The sequence below is a fragment of the Lycium barbarum genome, chromosome 6 (assembly GCF_019175385.1).
Source record: "Lycium barbarum isolate Lr01 chromosome 6, ASM1917538v2, whole genome shotgun sequence".
NCBI classification, from domain to species: domain Eukaryota; kingdom Viridiplantae; phylum Streptophyta; class Magnoliopsida; order Solanales; family Solanaceae; genus Lycium; species Lycium barbarum.
This window is the reverse complement of record NC_083342.1, coordinates 8,876,814-8,891,596: the sequence shown is the minus strand read 5'-3', so window position 1 is coordinate 8,891,596 and position 14,783 is coordinate 8,876,814. Positions and strand designations below refer to the sequence as shown.

At 36.5% G+C, this 14,783-nt stretch overlaps 1 long non-coding RNA gene across 5 annotated transcripts; it reads right to left on the bottom strand.

Moving 5' to 3' along the window:
- Positions 1-618: 618 nt before the first annotated feature.
- Positions 619-4,129, bottom strand: LOC132600701 (uncharacterized). Of its 5 annotated transcripts, none has more exons than XR_009567291.1 (6): positions 3,681-4,129; positions 2,875-3,140; positions 2,359-2,486; positions 1,970-2,286; positions 1,029-1,407; positions 619-939 (listed from the first exon to the last, which is right to left on the bottom strand). It is a non-coding gene; the product is annotated as an uncharacterized LOC132600701 (long non-coding RNA). The 5 variants fall into 5 exon arrangements; XR_009567290.1 differs by having other exon boundaries at positions 1,029-2,115; positions 2,208-2,286; positions 3,681-4,127; XR_009567289.1 differs by having other exon boundaries at positions 1,029-1,152; positions 1,211-2,286; positions 3,681-4,124.
- Between the last annotated feature and the right edge of the window lie 10,654 nt (positions 4,130-14,783).

Sequence of the window (14,783 nt, the reverse complement as noted above, 5' to 3'; positions counted from 1 at the left end):
CCTAGTGCTAATTCAGTTGTTGGAATCAAACCAACTGTTGGCCTCACAAGCAGGGCAGGTGTTGTCCCATTTTCACATAGGCAAGACACTGTTGGGTATGTAAAAATTAAATCTTCGGAATGATTTTCTCCCGAGTAGTGCGCCCCGCTTATGTGATATAGTTTGACTCGACACGGAGTATATAAAAAAAAAGGAAGAGTTTTGAAACTTTTGATTTTAAAGTAGATATGCTATAATATTTGTGTGGCGTTTAAACTTGACCTGGCCAAAATTGCCATATTGTGCGACCCTCATCGCTATAAACCCTTAAGAGTACTACATTAGTGTCAACGGGTCTAGGAGGGAGTCAGGTTTTCCTTATGGTTTTGGGATTATTTAAGTCCTTGTGGACTACCTAGCTATGCCAAATCAAGAGTTGGATGCCGGAAAATTCATAAAACCTACCAGAATGATTTTTGGTGTAAAATGAAAAGTGACTTTTCTATAACAAGAAAAAGAAAGATGACTTCTGAATGTGTTTCTCCCTAGTAGTACTCCTGACCCAATTTCTTGCTACCTTTGTTACGTAAAAAACTTTACAACCATATAACTTCTCTGCGGCTGAGAGTTGAGTGAAAAACAAATTGGAATAATCTCAGTTTCAATAGTGTGTACAAACAAATTTCTAACAGTTCAGCTGAAATCTTCATTTGATATTTCTAACCTCTGATGAGCCTTCGGTGGAGTAGTCAGTTCCATTTTTTGTTTCTTGCTTCCATGGTCCGCGGATGTAAATGCTGAAGATCCTGGCAAACACAAGGTTTCCTGTGGAGTATATGATAGAACGACCAAGGTACCAGCTGTTTTGTCTGGCGTTCTGGGTAACGTTTTTTGTAACTGGAGCCTGAAAAGTTTATCTTTAAGTTGTTGATTGATATGTTCAACAGGCAGCAATTCACTCTGGGCAGAACAGTAAAGAAAAATCAGTGTGTGTTTTTATATTTGATAATAACATGTAAAATTAATTATATTGTTGTATGTATGTGCACCTTCACAGCGACATTGTGATATATCTGCTCAGCCGTCAATGACAAGAGCTTTTCAGCCAAGTTGTCTGACACGGTTGTTGTTGTTGCGCCGCTGGCATCTGTTATTTCAATCTCAAATTGACACCTGCGATATAATATGTTGTAATTTTTTCTACGAAGCAAGACTCGGTAATAGTCATTACCAGTGGTGACAACGTGATGTAATTAGTAAGAGTGGTTTCCTTGGGATCATCATTCTGCAGAGATTACAATTGATGCATTGAACCTCCCTTTGTAGTTTAAATCAGACATGGTGTTTACATTCCGAACAGGCAAGTGTATGAAAATCTTGGGGTTGATCTGCCAACAATATTTCTCCTTCCACGTAAAAGCCTTGCAACTATTCCATATAAAATATAGTTAGTTTGTTCAAAGAGGTGAGAAAAACTGTATAAAAATGGCTTTATTTAAGTTTGTATTATACCGTACAAAGGAAATAGCTGCAGCAACAAAGCATACAACCAGTAAATGAATTATGAGGAGGCAAAATAAAAGAAGGTTGGAAGATGGCAGTCACTATTGCGTAAGGTATGAGTATAACCGCTTATTAATTGCAGCTAAATAGGCACATGCTTTTCTTATAATGGTGATTACGTTACTGTGTACGAGCTAATTCAGCTGAGACATTAATTGAGAAGTCATGCATCTTTAGCACGTGGGATGGTTCTGAAACTTAGATTTGTTCTATATTCGGTGAGATATTGTGCCTATGAGAAACAGATATAACATTAAGTGATGGCTTCAGCTGAACCCACAACTTTTTATATGTAGAGTACAGATATATATGTGTGTGAAAATAATGAAAGCTAATGTATGTATTATATGTTGAATATGAACCTATGTATTATATGTTGAATATGAACCTATTTGGGCAGATAATTGTGAGAATAAACTTATCATACAGGTTAGCAAACTGACAGTAGAATACAAAGTTATAGCGGAAATGGGTAATATGTCATCTTCAATAGAGGCAAGATTGAGCGACGAAGGCGAATCCGATAAGCTTTTCAAGGTGTACGCCTTTAACATTCTCTCATTTTCTTTAACCCTGTGCAGGCAAGAAATATTAAGAGGTGTAATGTAGATAAGAAATAATGGGAAGTTACGGTGTTTGAGGTTTCGAAAGAAGTTATTTCATACCAGCTTCTTAAGGCAGACGCTTGCATGTAGATAGGATCGATTAAGATCATCGAGTTGTACCTTGTTGAAAGTCATCGCACTGCATATGGGAAAGTAGTTGATAAATACAGCTGAGCAGTTTTTAGTGCGAAAGTAAATATCGTGTTCCTACCATTATGGAATTCAGTCATAGCTATCCGCTTCGTAACAATAATAGGGTATTCATTTAGCTGTCTCAGTAGCTTGGTTCCTTTGTTGTCGGCCAGGTCTTCCCATATAATGAAGAAAAAAGGTTTCCTCCTACACAGTCATGGTAAATATGAGAATCATTTGTGTGGGAAAACAAACTTGCTATCCATAACTATAGCCTCCTGGAATCGCTTTGTTTGGTTGGCGGTATATTTCATCGTGCCACAATTCGCCACGACCGCCAGCGAGTCTGCTTTTGAACCAACTAAATTAGCGATTCTGTTGGTAGGCTAATAAATGCAAGAACTTCTGATAACTAATCAGTATGATGCATAAATTGCATCTAAGGGCTTACCAAGTGTAAAAACTCCTAAAACAAAGTTAGGGAAAAGAAACACTACTCCTGACGAACCTCGTGAATTAAACAAATAGGCACGACACAAGTACTTGTTAAAGCAGTAGTATATGCAGTTGGATGAGGTATAGTGAGTTGGAATACCAAATTCAACACCTATAGGTTGTCGTTGAAGATCCAGGAAGGAAACCACATTCAACCTCGTCGGAGTAGGCAAGACTGCTTCTTTCTCGTTATACCTTTCAACACAATCGACAATAGTAAAACTATCCACGACCTATTCATGTTTGTTGATTCGTAATGAATAAGGTTTTTGCTCGCGAACATTGGCGGATGAGATCAGATAAGTGTTGAAAAGTTCAAAAGCGGCCTATATCATCACCGTACAATATAATGCAAACCTGTTCTTCCTGCAGTTCACCAAAGTTGAGAACGTCAAAATTTATAAATGATAATGGATACTGTTATGTAGTTACAGCAGCTGTTGACACATACAATACATTAGGCCATTAGGTGAACAACTTTTTCCGCAGTTATCAAAAGATTTAAGCAGAGCTAAGACAAATGAGAGGTAAAAGAAAATATAACAGGGCATTTATAAAGAAGTAGGAGTTATTACAAGAAGCATAGCTGAAGAAATCAACGACAAAAAACGAATATGAGATTCGTTGGAATATATAGTCTAGTCAAGAATTCTGTGAAGCCTAAAGCAAGGAATTAACAACAAGTAACAGGAAAAACAGAAAGCTACATAAAAGACGTTAGAAAGTTAATGGCTCATTTAAGCATATTCACAAACAGGTAAAGAGCAAAAAAGTGTTGACAGGCCAAATATTTTCGGCCTAAAAGATCAGTGAGATGGAAAAATAAGCGGAAGATAAGAATGAAAGAACAATAAGGAGTTGAAGAGAAACAAAGTAAAAGGGAAAAACAGTGAAACAACAATCCACCTGTATTTACAAAGCAGAGGGCAAAATGGGAATGCCAAAGGGTGGAGCAAAATGTAGATGCAGTAGAAGGAAGCTATAACTGCAATGGCAAAGGCGGTGTTTCTGCAGATGTCAAAATGGAGGGCACGCGTTGAAGCAGTAGCCATCCACAAGAGTGATATGTCATCTGTGCCTTACGATGAGATGAGATCGAGCAGTAAAATCAAATAGGAGACATGAAATGACTGATTTACCCCTGTAGACATGCCAGGCAGGCATGTTGACCTCAGCTGCCTGGTTATTGCTGCAGCTGAGGGTTTCTACGAATAAACACCAAGTGGGTTTTTGAGTAGTGATTTTGTTCAAATGAATTAGTACCGAATTGTATGAGATTCTGATATTCATTTTATGTTTATAACAAAGTTAAGTAGTACTTTTTCCTAATGCCATCTAATTGAGACTCTGATATGCATTTTTTTGTTATAGATTTATCATTCTTAGTTATAAAAAAAGACCTTAAATCTACATAATATCTTAGATCTTTCTCTTTGCTTATGTTCAAATACTCCCTAAGTTCTTTCTTAAAGCTTCAGTTTGTTTCCATTTTCATTCATAATATTAGCTAGACCTGCTTTTTTTCAAAATCCATTTGGTTAGTTTTACAAAAAAAACAAATAAGAGAAACCAAAGCAAATGAAAGATTTTGAATACTGAGATTGGAAAATTTTCCTTGTAATAATGGTCATCTTAATCTGTACAGTGCTCCTATCCTTTATACAAAATACTTGGGGACTAAAATGCTAATAATATATTCTTTGTAACTAACCCATCACTATCTATTTATAGCTATCAATAAAACAAAAATAAAGTGTTATTTTTACCATGTACACATCTACACAATAGTTATGGTGTGCAACTCTCTATTTGGGTTGCTTTTGTATTTGGGCCACTTCCACTTCCTTGTCCACAGTTCTTCATCTGAGGCCCAAACTTTGCACAGTCCTTTGTGTTCTTGTATAATTCATCTTAGGCCCAAATTCTCTTTGGTCAAAATCATTATTGTACTTCAACAAAGACCGCAGAAGTCTTTTTCTTGTTTTGATCGAAACCACCATAGAAATAAAATGAATAACTAATTAATATTAATATAGGAGGGCCCTGAAAGTGCTTTGGTGAACAAATCGGCGAGTTGTCCCGCCGATGGAACGAATTGAAGGGAAATAAGACCGGCGAGGAACTGCTGTCTAACAAAATGACAGTCAAGTTCCACGTGTTTCGTGCATTCATGGAACACAGGGTTACGAGCAATATGGATTGCGGCTTGGCTGTCGGAGAACACCGGTACCGGAGAAGTAACCAACAAAGAGAGGTCTTGAAACAATCGCACCAACCATGTGAGTTCTGCCGTTACTTTTCGCATGGAACGATACTCCGATTCCGCAGAAGATAGTGAGATCGAAGCTTGTTTCTTCGATTTCCAAGAAATGGGGAATCCCCCTAGTGTAATGAAGAAACCACTGATGGATCTGCGTGGATCGGAGCAAGATGCCCAATCGGCATCACAGTAAGCTAAAAGATCGAAACTTTTGGTGGAAGAGAGAAGAATACCTTGACTTGGATCCAATTGAAGATATTTCAACACACGTAAGGCTGCAAAGGAGATGAGATTCACTAGGGCGATGCATAAATTGGCTGAGATTGAGGACAGGGAAGGCCAAATCAGGACGTGTGTGGGTAAGATAATTTAATTTTCCTATTAGATGCCTGTATAGTGTAGGATCTATTAAAGGATTATCCATGTCTGAAAATAACTTTGTAGAAGGATCTAACGGGGAGGTTGCCTTGGGCAAACGCTCACAATTGAAATCTTCCAGCAATTCCATAGCAAACTTTCTCTGATTAACAATGTGGCCCTTTGGCTCTCTGAGAATTTTTAAACTAAGAAAATAATGAATATCTCCTAGGTCCTTTATTTTGAACTCTGAGTGAAGAAAACACTTGATGTCTTGGATTTCTGTGATATCATCCCCTGTTAGCAATATGTCATCAACATATACTGCTGGGATTGAAATAAGATTACCTGATTTCTTAAAGAACAATGAATAGTCATTCAAAGATGCAGTATAACCCTTGAAAACCAGTGCTCCAGATAGTCTAGAATACCACTGTCTGGATGTTTGTTTCAACCCATAGAGAGACCTTTGTAGTAGGCACACATGCTTAGAAAAAAAAAGGAGTCATTCCTGGAGGAAACTTCATGAATACTTATTCTTCCAAAGAACCATGTAGGAATACATTATGCACATCTAATTGAGAAACTTTCCAATCCTTCTTGATAGCCATAGTTAAGAGACACTTGATTGTAGTCATTTTTACAACAGGTGAAAATGTCTCATTGAAATCAATTCTATATTGTTGAATGTCTCCTCTGACCACTAGTCTAGCTTTTATTCTTTCAATAGACCCATCAGCCAAATGCTTAACTTTATAGACCCACTTACATGGTAAGACTCTCTTCCCAGATGGTAGCTCAACTATATCCCAGGTGTGATTTAGTAGTAAAGCTTGAATCTCATCATTCAAAGCTGCTCTCCACCCAGGGTGAGAATTTACCTCCGAAAAACTAGCCGGTTCTGTGACCATAGAGATGGATTTGATAATGTTTTGGTTAGGTGGGGATAGGGCATTAAAACTATAGGATTGTGGTGTGAATGGCTGAACTAGACAGGAGTTTGTAAAATCAGTGAGTACTACAGTATTACAAATGAAATCCTGTAGATATTTAGGCTGATGTCTTACTCTAGATGATTGTCTAGGTTCGGGAACTGATAAAGCAACTTGAGAGGGTGGGTCTGAATAGGTGCTTGGATTTGAAAATGAGTGTGGAGAGGTTGGATTAGGATCAGAGTTGATATGAGAAGATGGTTCTTGTGTGGGATTTGTAGAGAGATTAGGATCAGGTCTGGATGGGGAATTGATAGGTTCATTCTGAGATGGTTCAGAGGTAGGAATATCTGGAGGTGTGAATAAAGGTGTATGGGATGAAGAGGAGGTGGAAAAAGGGAAAACTGTTTCTTGAAAACATACATCTCTAGACACAAATACCTTCTTGGTTTGAAGATCTAGAACCTTGTACCCTTTTTTATGTTGAGGATATCCTAGCAGCACACGTTTTGTTGCCCTTGTTGCAAATTTTCCTCTTCCTTGGGTTAGAGTAGACACAAAACATAAACACCCAAAAGCCTTAAGGTACTTATAGGAAGGAATTTTTCCAAACAAGACTTCATGAGGACACTTTCCTTTGAGAACCTTTGAAGGAAAAAAATTGATTAGATGAGTGGCTGTCAACACACATTTTCCCCAATAGGATATGGGCAAATTGGACTGAAAATATAAAGATCTTGTCACTTCCAATAGATGACTGTGTTTTTTTTCCACCACCCTATTTTGTTGGGGGGTGGAAACACAACTCTTTTGGTGAAGAATTCCTTTTTCAGCTAGGAAACTTGCTTCTTCTGATCCTGTCCCTAACTCCAAAGAATTATTTGATCTTATACGCTTCACTTTCTTGTTAAATTTCCTTTCTACCATAGATAAGAAACATTTCAGTACATAAAATGCATTTCCTTTTGTGCTAAGTAGAAATGTCCAAGTTCCTTTACTGTAATCATCCACAATAGTCAAAAAAATATTTAAACCCATTGTATGTAGGATGCTTATAAGGACCCCATGTGTCAATGTGAATTAAATAAAAAATGTTCTTACTTCTTATCTCACTTAGAGGAAAAGGAGACCTAGTTTGCTTAGCATGAGGACAAATATGACAAACATAATCTGAAACTGAGGAAATTTGATAAAACTGAGTTTTTTTATTACATAGAATGGCAAACGGCCAAGTCTCATATGCCATAGATTTACATCAGTAAGAACATTGCCAACTACTGGAAAGGAAACTAAATTAGAAACTAGCTTGGAATCGCTTCCTTCTTGAAAAGAAACTACTCTTTCATTTGATTGAAAACTAGACTGAGACACAGAGGGTTGTAGTAGATACAATCCCTCTCTAACTTCACCAAAAGCTTCTACCCTCTTCATTAATAGGTCCTGCAAAATGCACCCACTGATAGTGAATAACATGTGACACCCAATCTATACACATAATCTATTTACTGAAAGTAGATTATATTTGAAAGTTGGCACATATAGAACATTTTGAAGAGTAAGATTAGGAAGAATAGGAACACTCCCTGTATGAGTGACAAGTAACCTGAATGAATTTGGAAAACTTATACTTAAAGGAATAGGGAGAGCAACAAGACTACTGAAAGAATTGGAGTTAAAACACATGTGCTCAGATGCACCTGAATCAATTATCCAAGTATTAGAATTAAAAACTGAGAAACATGTTCCTGAATATTTGAGAATGGTACCAGCTATTGCATTTATATCTCCTCCTGAGTATGCTGAAGGATGAGACATTTGCATTTATTTGAACATTTGTTCCAACTCATTTCTTTGTTCTTTGCTGAAATGTTGCAAATTGAAACCATCCTGAGTAATATGGGAATCACCAGCTTCACCTGTTTCTTCATTAGTTATTCCTGCACTTGCCTTCACTGTGACTTGAGCATTCTTCCCTTTGTTAAATTGGAAATCATCTGGGAACCCATGTAGCCTATGACAATCATCTACTAAATGCCCAGTCCTCATGCAGTAAGACAAGTTGCATTAGGATCATATGTGTTCTTTCTCCCTTTTGGTGTATTGGTGAATTTCTGGGTGTAGTTGTGGGGTAGTTTATGGTTTTTAGAATAGTTTGAGTGTAATTTCCAGTTCTGGGATAACTTGGTTGGGGGTAGTTTCCAATTCTAGGATAACTTGCACCTTTTGAGAACTGTCCTGATCCTTTATAGTTGTTGAATTTTCCCTAGTTAGTTACCATGAAAGAAAACGAGTCTGAAAATACCTAAGCACTCATGTGCACTTCCCTTTGGCTTTCATCTTGAAGCAACAATGAGTAGACAGTATCCTACTAGGTAGTGGGTTTATTATGAGAATGTTACCTCTAGCTTAGGTATACACCTCATTCAGACCCATGAGAAAGTGAATCAACCTCTGATCCTGGACTGATTTTGTTATCTTTGCCTTCCCTTAACATGTGCAATCACAACTGCACACAACGTCAGAGTTGAGGCAGTCCAATTCATCCCAAATTTTCTTGAGTTTTGTGAAATAACTAGATATGCTTGAGTTTCCTTGCACTGATGTACTCAGTTCCTTTTGAAGATGGTATAGTTTTGTTCCACCTGATTTTCCAAATCTTTGTTACAAACTGTCCTATATTTTCTTTGCTGATGTTGAATACATTACACTATCAACAATTTCTTTGGATAATGAGTTCAAAATCCAGGCAGTTACCATGTCATTACAAGAAGACCATTTTAAGTATTCCTATGAATTCAGATCTGGACTTTTGCACACACCATTGATAAACCCCAGCTTTTTCTTTGCAGATAAAGCTATGAGAATTGATCTTCTCCATCCTGGAAAGCCTCTGCCATCAAAGATGGTGTTGATGAGATTGATTCCAGGACCATCTGAAGAAGAAAGATGATATGGGTGATTGGTGTTATACCTCGGCAATTTCATGTCATTGCGTCGTGAATAGACTAACGTCATCTTAGGCGAACATGAATCTCTCATGACTATAAGCGGGTGATTGGCAACCTCAAGGCATATACGATAAGATTTTTAAGTTATACGACTTGGTGAAACTAGGTTCGTCAAAGGAAATAGAGTATAAGCTATGTTTGGGAAGGATTTTATGGTTATCGAACTAAAAAATATTTAGTAAGGTCTTGAGGACGAGATATGATGTTCGTCTGATCATTAAGGAAGTGTTAAACAAGTACCAAGAAGGTTCCATAAGGATTCGGGATCAAACGAAGCGACGAGAGCAAATCCGGAAAGATTGTGGATTATACGGTCATATATATGGACCGTATATTTTATACGGCACGTATACCTGACCGTAGAACCCTTCCAGTGAAGGGTGAGTTTATGGAAGAAACATACGGTCCATTATACGGACCGTATAAATTGTACGGTCCGTATAGTAGATCGTAGGTTTCGGGTCGGGTCTGAACTCTATTTTTATATATACACGGTTTCCTTTTCTTTTTCTCACTTCTCACTTCTCCAACCTTCCTAAAAACTTTAGAACCCTCTTCATAACACACTAAAACATATCCAAGGAGGGAAATCAAGGATCAAACATCCAAAGTTGGTAAAATCAAAGGTATGGATGCTTCTTAGGGTTGATAGAAGTCAAGAATCTCTTTGGTATTGGAGTTGAGTTCTTCTCAAGTGGAGTATTTTCATTCAAAAGACCATCTCTACACAACAAAAAGGTGAGTTCTACAATTGTTTTATGTTATTGATGGTGTTGAACAGTTGAAGAACTTGTAATAGAGCTATGTTGGGTTGAAAGGTAGTTGAGTTATGATTCATGGTATAATATCAGTATAATTTTGTTATTAATGGCGCTAATGATGTTGAGGGAGTATTAGATGAATGATAAACATGATGTTGTATTATAGCAGCTGTGGTTATGGAGGATCGTGGAGGTAAATTTGGAAGTTAAATAATGTCTAACTCGAGGGAATTTACGTGTTATAATCTTATGGGCGTTGTTATGATGTTTGGGAGTTGTTTGATTATATAAGGAGAAGTTGTCAAAACAGAGGAAATGCTGCCCAACGTTCGTTAGCCTTAGCCACTTTAGTTTAAGCTTAAGTATACTTCCAACAATCTAATCCTCATACGAACCCTTTTGTATGTAGAATTGTGAGCCCGGAAGGAGAGCTCTTAGTCGACATCGTTAAGGGGATATAAAGGTATGTAAGGCTATCCCCTTTCTTTCAAAGGCATGACTCTTGTTTCATAATTTCTTCCCTATACTCCCATGACCTTCTTACATCCCTAAAGATGAAAGTTGAAGAACTTCGAGAACTTCTTATGAGATACGTTCCATAACGATATGGACGACAATTATGACTTCATGATGCAGATATTTCTATGCTTATGATTTCATTGATACCATTCTTCATTGTTGTATCGCCTCATAATATTGGTTCCTTCAAGATGAGACTTAGCGGTGAGGATGATGCCATAATGTAATTGGAGGTTCACGACCTTACGTCACTCCGATAAAGCACATTTTCACTTGGGCTCTCATGCATGCTGCTGATATTATATATGTATATGATATGTATATGTATATAGGGGATATGGGGAAAGGTGAGGCGCTATAGACGCACAGACACCTGATCAGCTGGTATTTTATGATATCGTCCCGGACGCGGGATATATGGGTAATGGATCGGGCCGTTCGTTCCGCGGCAATATATTGATATATGACGATATATGGATCGGGAGCTGCACGTTCCGCAGTAATATATGATATGATGATATTTACTTTATAAGCTTGCATGCATGACTCCGCCTTAAGAGGCAAGTAGTCACCAGTTATCTTCTTAACTTTTATTCTCTTGTTTCCTTATTATGTTATAATGCATGTCTTACATACTCAGTACATTATTCGTACTGACGCCCTTTTCCTTTGGACGTTGTGTTCATGCCCACAGGTAGACAGGGAGACGACCCAACTTCCTAGGAGCCAGACCAGCTTGCACAGGAGCACTTCCATATTCCGGAGGTGCAGTTATGATATATTCTTTTGTGTACATACTTGGGTATGGCGGGGTCCTGTCCCGTCTTCATGACTCCGGTATTTTAGTTAGAGGCTCGTAGATACTTATATGTGGGTAGCAAATGTTGGGTGACCCTCATTATGTATTTTGTATATCATTCTTTTGTTGCCGTGAGGGCTCATATATATATATATATATATATATATATATATATATATATATATGCACATGTTTTATGGAGTAGCTTATAAGCAGTTGTAGCAAGCATCACCTTGGAGAATATATGAGTACAAGTCAAGCATGATAGTAATATGATGGGTGGTGCCCGGTAGTCAGCTCCGGGTACCCGTCATGGCCCTCTAGGCGGGTCGTGACAATTGGAGTCATAGTTGACACTCTTTGAAATATTTCCAGTAGAAACCTCGGTGGTTTCATCACCCATTTTTCTGGTGTATATTTAGAACTTAATTAGTATGATTTGATTTTGTGATAATGGATCGAGCTTCACTGCTCTGATACCATGAAAGATTTTGAATATTGAGATTGGAAAATTTTCCTTGTAATATTAATCATCTTAATCTGTACAGTGCTCCTATCCTTTATACAAAATACTTGGGGACTAAAATGCTAATAATCTATTCTTTGTAACTAACCCATCACTATATATTTACAGCGATCAATAAAACAAAAATAAAGTGCCATTTTTACCATGTACACATCTACACAATAGTTATGGTGTGCAACTCTCTATTTGGGCCACTTCCACTTCCTTGTCCACAGTTCTTCATCTGAGGCCCAAACTTTGAACAGTCCTTTGTGTTCTTGTATAATCCATCTTAGGCCCAAATTCTCTTTGGTCAAAACCATTATTGTACTTCAACAAAGACTGCAGAGGTCTTTTTCTTGTTTTGATCGAAACCACCATAGACGAGGTAAATGATAGTGGTTCCTCACTCTTCTTCGTATTATCATCATTAAAACCAACAACAAATAAGGAAGAGAAAGGAGAATGGTCCTGGGGAAATAATGAGAAAGGGATAACCCTGAAAAATATATAGAAGAATGACAATCCTACCACACCATAATCGTAAAAGCTTGTAACAACAACATACCCAGTGTAGTTCCACAAGTGGAGTCTGGGAATGGTAGAATGTACACAGACCTTATTCGTACCATGAGGTAAGGAGGCTGTTACAGTCGTAAAAGCTTGATTAGAAGAAATTCAAACATTTCAATTAGGCATTTGAAGAACAATTAACAAGGCATTGATAGTTTGTAGATCTTTTGTATGCATTGACATTTTGTAGATCTTTCTAATTTGACATGTAATTTGTTGATTTAAGAAAATAACATGTTACAATAGACAATATGACATTTATAGAGCAGATAATGTGAATTACTCCAAATATACGTTATTTATTAATGATTTATTTCTCATAAAAAGAATACGATATGAGCTATTCTTAGCTTGCTGATTTTTTTTGTAATTTACAAATATTTTTTAAGACCGCGCGAAGCGCAGGCATTTTTACTAGTTAGTTAATAAAGAAAGCACTTCATTTTCAATATATCCACTATTTTTAGACTCATCTTTACAATCCACCAACTCAACAAAATTAATATTGCAGCAGCTAGGGGTGTCAAATGGGCAGGTTGGACTGAAATTGGCCCAATCAAAATGAGCTGAGGTGATAAATGGGTTGGGCTAACATTGACTCAAAAGTTACTTGAGCTGAAATGGGCTAAAAATGGGTTGGGTCATGACCCGCCCAACTTGACCCAATTTTTTTGAAAGGTCTATTTTCTAGAAATACATTTTTCGCGAAAAATATTTTCGCGGATTTTTCGAAAATATTTTTGAAGAAAACATTTTCCGTGGTAAATATTTTCGAGCAAAACATTTTTCGTGAAAAATATTTCCCTTCATATCTAACACACTACAAACTTATAAGATACATGATACAAGAAAAGTGTATACATAAAAAAAATAGAATAAACTCAAGCAATAAACTCAAATTTAAGTAAATCTTAAAAACGGCTAGAATTGGGCTGAGTTGGATATCACTTTAAAATGAGTTATGTTGGGTTGGGCTAAAATCAGCCCAATATAAAATTATCTTAAGCCCAACCCATAAAATTTTGAGCGGATTACGCGTGCAATCACGGGCCAAATTTGACACCCGCAGCAGCTAAGAAAGGAGAATAACTTTAGGATGTCTCGATTACTTGGGAAATAACTTTAGGATGCGTCTGTTACTTATCAGAGAAGAACGAGACTGCCATGTCTTGAATAAAACTCCAGCTGAGAATAAGCAAAAGGACGGGAAAAAATTCTCTTGGTAAATTCTTAATGATTGCTTTGTTTTGAATCACATGTTTATCCTTTTTGCTTTTCACACTTACAAATGTAAACTCATCTATCTGACTTTCTAAACTCATAATGAATTATGGTAGGTTAACAGTAGATAGGAAAATATTTAAATTACTATATCTAAACTTATATCTATCTAATTTGGTACACTTTGAATTTGAATAAAAAAAAAAAAAACTTAGAATTAGGGTGGTTAACTCTAAATTTGAATTTTGAGAATGTGATGTAAACTTAATTGGAGTTCGTTATAAATTTCTATTCAAATCTTGCCTTGCCTATACTGTTTCCACAATCTATGTTCACTACTTTCTTTAATACTACGTAATGTCTAATGGTCATCACGTTATAAGCTATTTGTGTTTTTTTTTTTTTTGTATTTATATTTGATATTTAATGATGATAATGATTTATCCGTTTAATCAAGTTTTGAAAAGAATTTTGGATGGTACATTCAGAGGAAAGCAGGCTGATGGTAACTGAATAGCTTTGTTTCAATAAAAGAATATAATATGTTTTTTTATTTACCATCTACTCAAACAAAGCAACATGTAACTGAATATAAAGCGGAAAAATATATTATTATTTTTTTGCCATGAATTTTCTAGACATTTGAATTGGCTGAAATTTCAAACTTTACTGAATTTTGCTAATCATATGGACTTTTTCAATAATGGGTTGTTGAGGTTTAAAATTTTTGAATAACAGAGCTCGAATTTTTTAAAAATTAATTTTCACTCAATTTTGATGTACCCTCATTTTACTCTCTGCAGTTGATTATAACCACGGGAATGCATTGAAGAAAGCTGAAAAGAGGGTTGGAAATTCATGTCCTGTTTTTAAGTAGTTGTTAACAACAAAAGTTAATGATTACCGAAAAGATATTCAAGCACAAATGAAATGAAAAAATGTCTTGGGTATAATGTAAATGCTCATAGTAAATGACGCAAGATGAATTATAATTTTATTTTTACTTAGGGAAATTATTCTATGTTGCGGTGATGGTTCGGTTTCGTTTGATCTTTTAATTCTTAGTATGAAGTA